The sequence below is a fragment of the Urtica dioica genome, chromosome 4, assembly GCF_054948205.1.
Source record: "Urtica dioica subsp. dioica isolate 48M chromosome 4, U.dioica_male_clone48M_v1_H2, whole genome shotgun sequence".
Taxonomy (NCBI): domain Eukaryota; kingdom Viridiplantae; phylum Streptophyta; class Magnoliopsida; order Rosales; family Urticaceae; genus Urtica; species Urtica dioica.
In genome coordinates, this window is record NC_142759.1 from 4076662 (window position 1) to 4084891 (window position 8230).

Genomic DNA, 8230 nt, shown 5'->3' on the forward strand with positions numbered 1-8230 from the left:
TATATTTTTTTATCGAATGCAAAAGAGACAGTTATAGACTGGCGTTGAAGTGATGCTTCCTCGTACATCTATCACGTCCAACTCTCTCTCTTTTTTTTTTACCTCTTCTAATGTTTTTTTTTTCCACTTTTTTTTCTGTTCTTTCTTCCCCCAACGTGCTTTCTTCTAGAAACGCAGGGTAAAAGCGTTGGTAATTTTAAGTTAAATAGCTACAATATTTTTGTTTATTCACCATATTGAAACTTGAAAACTAATTTTTATAAGTGCACATCGAATTAAAGTTGAGTCAATTTTTGTCACTAGTTGAATGAATTATGAAACCAACGATGTTTGCAAGTAATTTTTGTTATGTTATTTTCTTTTCTTTTTTTTCTCGAATATTTTTTGGCTACATTTAGTTATATTCTACAAATAATCGTGGGCATATTTGTTGACTATTCTCCCATTGTTAAGATTAAAAAAATACAATCTTGAAAATGCTTTAAAATCCTATTATTCAGAGCAAGGATCAAAATACCGTTACTGTTCCAAAGTTCAAAATTTAAAGGTAACCACATGTATCCGAAAAGGAATAATGTGGAAAGCAGAAAAAGAAAAGAAAAACTGTACAGTTGAGAATACCGTTACCGTCAATGAATACCGTCAAATACCATACTTAACGAGAGGAATATAGTGAACAAAAATTTTAAAAAAATTCATACATAACATAGGATAAAAATAGAAAAAATCTACAATAATAGGTCAACGAAAATCTAATGCAAACTTAATGACACAGTTCAATACAAAGTACAAAATCAAAATAATTATGATATTCATGTTAAAAATCAACTAATTATACATAAAATTTCATATTCTATAACTAATTTAACAAAAAAAATTCAAAAAACACATTAAAATCTAAATCATATTTTCTAATGTAACCAAAAATTGAAAAAAAAAATTGGATACAAACTCCAATTAAAGTTTAACCACAATAATGACGTTAGAAACTAAGAATTTGAACTAAATCATCAAAAATTAATGACAAATTTCGTGAAAAACACAAAATATCATCAAATTTTAAGAATTTTCAGTATTTGACCACTTACTGGTAAGTTTCCGTCGGAATGCGTGAAGATTTGCCTTAAGACATCCGGAAAGTGGACGGTTTCCCAAAAAACCACCGGAATCTGGAACGGTTTCCTCGGAATCCAAGAAAAAAATGGAAAGTGAACGATTTTGTATGTACCAGTACCGGGACTTTGAAAAAAACGGTTTCCAGACTGGTTTCTGTCCGGTTTCCACGAAATTTCAAACCTTGATTCAGAGACGAAACATGATTTAAATGGCATTCATATAACAGTTGAAAATTGCATGATGTCACTAAAAATTATGAAAATTGCATTACACCCAACGTCTTGTAATACTTAGCCAAATAAGCTCTTATCACAAACATTAAACTATTGAGGGTTAATTTATTCTAATTTGACAAAGGCTTTTGTACTTATCAGCTGTACAACATAAACGTTTTTTTGACACCAAATCATCTGTGAACTTGTCAACCTAATTATGATTAGGGGTTTAGACTTTGTATTAAGAAGGATCGAAATCCCGCGGATTCCGGTCGAAAATCGGACTGGAAACTTTCTTTTTAGAGTTTCGGTATCAGTATGTACAAAATGGATTTTTTTTTTTTTTTTTTTTCCGGAGAATCGTTATACTTTCTGGTTGTCTTTAGGCAAATTCTTACGCATTCCGACATAAACTTATCGGTAAGTGGTCAAATACCGATAATTCATAAAATATGATGATATTTAGTGTTCTCCATGAAATTTGTCGTTAGTTTTTTATGATTTAGTTCAAAAAAATTTCAATTTTTCTGTTATATCCAAAAATAGGGTTTAAATCAGCTGTTATGAAATTTTATGTATACTTAGTTGATTTTAACATGAATATTGTGGAGGTCAAAAATCAATTTTCTAAAAATAAAAATAACAAAACCATTTAAGTTGGGCTTTGGACCGACCAAAGCCCAACAACAGACCTAGTCCGGCTCCCAGGGGTATGTCTGGTCCCAGCTCGACTCATGGAGCTCGGCCCAGGCCCAATAAAGCGGTTCGCCACATGAAGAGCTGCCCGCGCTGACTCAGCACGAAGAAGCGGTCTCGATCAGATAGAAGACCTCGCCTCAAAGACCGGATCTGGGATAGCTTTGACTAGCGACGCGACGGAGCCGAACTGACGAACACGTGTCCGCTTCCGCAGGCCAACCTCGACTATAAATAGAAGTTGATATGTCAAAATTCACACACGCAAGCTAACGGATTATTTTCGATCATTCATTACTTTATTACTTTGAGTTCGTCCTTATCAAGTTCGGCACTTCGCCTCCTTCCGGTCTGTAATTTATTCAATTATTAATAAAAGCTTCGAGCATTTATATTTATTTCGGCTCATTTCTTTAAAATTTCTTTTGCTTCTTATACGACGTCTCTTGAAACCCATACTTATAATAAATCAAATATATAAACACTATATTATAATTTGAGATTGTTGAAATCGACATCAACAAATATTATCATTATTTTGATTTTGTACTTTGTATTGAATTATGTCATTAAAAATCCGAGATCCACGATATTTTCAACTGTACAATTTTTCTTTTTCTTATTCGAATTACACGGTATTTCTCTGATTTACCTTCGGATATCAGTAAAATCTTAGTCCCGGAACTGTAGTAATGGGTTACTAATTTGATCATTGTTAACATTGCATCCCCAAACTTTATATATTTGTCATTCAATCATTTTTTTATTTAGAAATTACATGCGTCAAATTTACAATTAATACAAATACCACTAATTATTTAATAAGATATTTTGTAGCTCATTATTGACGTTCGTTGACGAAGATAACGCTATATATAATCCTCTCAAAGACTAGTTGTAACTTGTAGGGCTATACCAATGATTTATATGAAATTAAACACTAATAAACAACTTAAAACATATTTTAAACTAAAATATTTTGTTTTCAATTTCATAAAGAATTATTAAAAAAAAATGCTCTAAAAGAACTAAAAATTTTAACTTTTATTATTCTTAGGACAAAATAATTATTTATATAGTTTTTTTTTATAAAATGAATATTATATTTTAGTTTGTAAATATGCATTAAGTTGTTCAGGTGGTAAGTTTTATTACAATAATATATTTTTTCAAAAAGACCAAAATACTACATAACAGGTAAAGGACAAAAATACTAGCTAAAAAAAAAAAAAAAACAAATTAATGACACAAACATAAAATTTCATGGGCGACGTGCGCGCCAAAAAACCTAATAGTTAACGATCAATTGTAACCATTGCAAATAAATTTTTTGTATATATGATTGATAGATGCACATGCACTGATCTGATCTTCAATCAATAATAAATGCCTTAGGTGATTTCAGTTATGATTTATGATCCAATGACAAAAAAAAAATCATACACAGTGCATGGACCGCAGTATACTGTCAGTCGAGATCGCAAATTATACATGCATATGAACATATATATATTTATTATGGCCTATGCATACGTACATATGACAATATATACATATACATGTATATTTATATATTTATACATACTTATTCACAAAACGACAAAAAGTACTGGACATTAAAAAAAACGTGTAGGAAAAAGATAATTATCTTAGACATTGGGGTAGCTATATCTTGATGGATCAATTGGGACTAAACAAAGAAAGGTGTTGAGATTTTGGTCTACAAGATCTAATTTTTATGACTTGAATAGTATTAATTTTACATGGTTTTTATATAATATAGCCGATCTATCTTATAAAGTGGGATAGTTCTGTTCGAGTGAGATTCATTATCAAATAAGCTCTAATGCTTCTTTAGGTAAATACACGCATATATGGGTTGAAATACGACAGGTCGACTTACCATAATGAAACAATTAGCGTAAACGTTTCACAAGAAAGTATATATATATGTCCACCGACGTGGTTAAGAGAAATACAAAACTGCTGTAATTTAAAAACATGATTTGCATTATTGATGTAACGGACACACACACACACACACACACACACACACACACACACATATATATATATATATATATTAACATCGAAACAGATTAACACACCATATCTTCCTTATCTCTCTATATATAACGATAATATAAGAGGACTACACCGACATTAGTATTCTCATAATTATGATTGATATATCTATTTCTATGAAGTGTGTTTAGTTATATATATATATATATATATATATATATATATATATATATATATATATGACTTAATTTTTGTAGAGGATGATATTCAACTTAATTTTACAATAAAAATATGAAGTTATTAACTGTTTTGAATTTATTTTGAACAAGTTAGTTTATCACTATTAATAACATAACTAATAACTTAACTACTTCTATCATTCCTTTCATTTTATTTTTATACAAAGTTATATTAACTAATATAATTTTATTTAGTTTTGTACATTTTACATTTTTTTATTACATGTTATAACACAGAGAAGTACAAACTAAATGGGAAGATGGGAACATTATACAAAAAATAGACTGATCATAATAATACTAAAAACTAAACATAATCTTACCTTCTAGATATTTTTACTACATTTTTTTTTCTTCCAAAAGACATTAATATTAAAATAGATATTACACAAAAAAAAAAAAAAAAAAACTTACGTTGGTGTCTATTCAAAATTATAACTTCGATCCAAAAATAAATGATTAACTAATTGCACAATCTTGGAGAGAGAGATATATATACCTTTTTTCAAAAATAGTCATGAACTACCAAGCATAAATATTTTTAGTTTCCATAACTATTTTTATCAAAATCTCTTGTAACATATTTACAATTTCAAAAACGAATTCATGACAACAGGATCTGACTCTCACTATATAGAAAATTTACCATTTATTATTGTATCTATCATTAGATATTATTTATTATAAATTGTTTAAGTTGATACATATGTTTTGAGTTTTTTTAGGTTATACTTTTTCTTAAATAATTATTTTATGATTTGCCTAAGAAGTGAATTTTTGCTGCGAAATTTGCATTTTCTATCAATTATTTTCTATCATGAAACTTTTTTTAGTCATTCGACAACATTTTTATTATTTGAAAATTAAATAAAACAATTGAAATACTAACAAACTAATGCTTAAATTATTTCTTCTAATTTCCAAAGAAAATGAGAGTTTTAGAAAACCTAATTGTTTGAATACAAATTAGTTAAAAATACAAATTTACATAAAAAGAATTCATGTGAATAAATATTCATACATATATATTATAAATATAGGGAAGTGTAGATTTTTAGCCATTTTTAAACTTAATTTTACATTTTAGCCACCGTTTAGGTAATTTATGTTTATTGGCCAGGCGAATTTACTACCACTGGAAAAAAAAAACGTCCTTACCCCTAAATAACTTCTACCATATATATAAGTGATATAATTAAAAATAAAAAAGGAAAGAAATAATCTTGTAACTAATTCCTTAATTCAAGCAACCATTAATTAATTTTTTTTTAAATCTACTGTCGGAAAAAAAAAACTACATAATGCAAATTTAAAGCAAATCAAAATTGAAAAATTAAAAATCTGAGAACGTAAAAAAATATTAACGAATATTAATGAATATTTACTGTATAAATTTGAATAAAAATCAGAAACGAAAAAACTCAAAAAATTTATTGATAAATATTATCGATTATTAACGTTTATCAACCGCTCATACGTAAATTGAAAAAATTATCAAATCAACGTAAATGAATGTGCCATAAAGAGATTGCTATATATTTGGAAACAAATATAAAACATATTGACTCAACCATTCAAAATCAATTTAAATGCGCTCACTAAAATGGTAACGGAATACTTATATAAAAAAAGGTAACTAAATACCTATAAAAAAAAAAAAAAAAAAAAAGAAGTCACCTAATAACAAATTATTTGAAGCAAAAAAAAAAAAAAAAAAAATTACAAACTCAAACCTATAAAAAAGGAAAAGCAATCACGTAACAAATTATTTGAATGAAAAAACAATAAAAAAAGGAGAATAACCACGTAACAGAAAAAAAGCATTTTTAAATATTTTCAAATTAAAATCGTTAAAAAGAAGAAGGATAAAATTGAGATTTAAATCTACCAAAATCAATGACACATATGCGTAATGGCTATTTTTCAAAAAAAAAAAAAATCTCAAACGTGTGACAAGTTGAAATTGATAAGATTTAATGGCTTAGTACGTTAGAAATCTCTTCAAATAATAATATAAAATTAGAATTTCATATATATATATATATATATATATATATATATATATATATATATATATATATATATATACACTTTGAATGTCAACATAAAAATCGTAAGTTACATTATAAAAGATGAAAAATAATAGTAATGTCAATACTTAATACTAGTTTTTTTAATACAAATTCGAATAATGAATTTCATAATGTTTAAAGTTGTTTTGTTTGGATGGTAATATTGAACATAAATAATATGATCAACGATATAACACTACGAGAGAATTATTTTGATGGGTATATACTATTATTCGATGGATAAACTATGGCTAATTTACAAATATAAATATATTTAAATATCGTTTACCGGTGAGCACTGATAAAATATTTATCGATGGCTAATCACAATAACCGCGGGCATCTCAATCGTGAGTACATTATATATGCTAATTATTTTACTTTTTTGGTATACGCGAGCGAAACGTTTCCGACTAATATTAGCATTTATTTGAAATGATCCAAAGAAAAAGAAAATTGAGTCTTTTTTTCGTACGCCATAATACAAATGTACACATTTATTGCACATATTTGATTGTTGATTGATCTCATTCATTGTTTGTTCATCTTTTATCGCTACGGACAAATAAGCACTTGCTTTATTTTCTTTGAATATCAGTTTACAACAGTACAAGCATTGCTTCCTTTTTTTTCTTTTTCTATTTCATTTCTTTTTCTTTTTTCTTTTATTGCAAAGAAATAGTACATGCACACTTGTGTTTTAAGTTTATATATTCAGCGCAATGATCGTGATAACATAATTTGGCGCCATGAATTTAGTGACAAAACCATACACACAATGCATATAAAAAGACACTACTTAACAAAATTAACGTCACGTAATATCAACACGTGCAATCTTAATTACACAATAAATATGATGAAACAACTTTAATTAATCAGATTGAAAGTTTATACACACAGTTTAAATCGTTGATAACCACATGTATGTTCATTTCTTAATCGGACAAGACACATTGAGCCATTGATGGATATATCCATGCGTAGTACTTGCGCTGATAAATAAAGAAAAATAAAACAAATAAAACCTATCATACATCTCGACTTTGATTTAAACCAATTTGTTTGTTGCTCCACAATTGGCAGAAAACTGCTACGGCTCAACAGTCCTATAATCCTTTTGATGTGAGAATGCCACACAAAATTTTTGAAATATACTGTGTCCGATTGATTGATCGATCCATCGAATGAATTTCATAGAAATGTGCTTACGAATATAGAGCTTACATCAGTGTTTGGTCCCAATCTAGTGGATCCATGTTTTTAATAAGAGTACATGTACATGTTCGTTATATACATGTCAGTCATGACAATATATAATAATTATTTATTTATATATATATATATATATATATATATATGTTTGTGTGTTTCTAAATACAATTGTAATAATTTTACCTACGTTTTCCATTATTATAGCATCGATAATCAAAGCAATCGTGCCACAACTCTAAATTTTGGCCGGAATTTTTTGTTACTCCAAAAACGTTCGATTAACCCAAAAAAACTTTAACGAAAATTGAGACATTTTTTTTAGTTCTTTTGGATTTTAATATTCTGTGAACAAGTAGCGATGATTTTATTTTGTGAACAATTAAACGTTAACTTGGAATTTTAGTTAATAACTAATCTAGATTTTAAAAACCAAATTCATATCTCAAACACTAGCAACTTAAATGAATTGGCTGGGAATTAAAAAAAAAACAAAAAAATTAATGTGATAGTTTTAACTAGGGGTGTGCACGCGTCCAGTCCAGTCTGAAATCGGTAAAAAATAAATAAAGAAAAAATAGACTGGACAAGCCCAAAAAAACTTAAACATGATCATACTAAATAAGATTAAAAAAAAATTGTTCCAGACAAAACT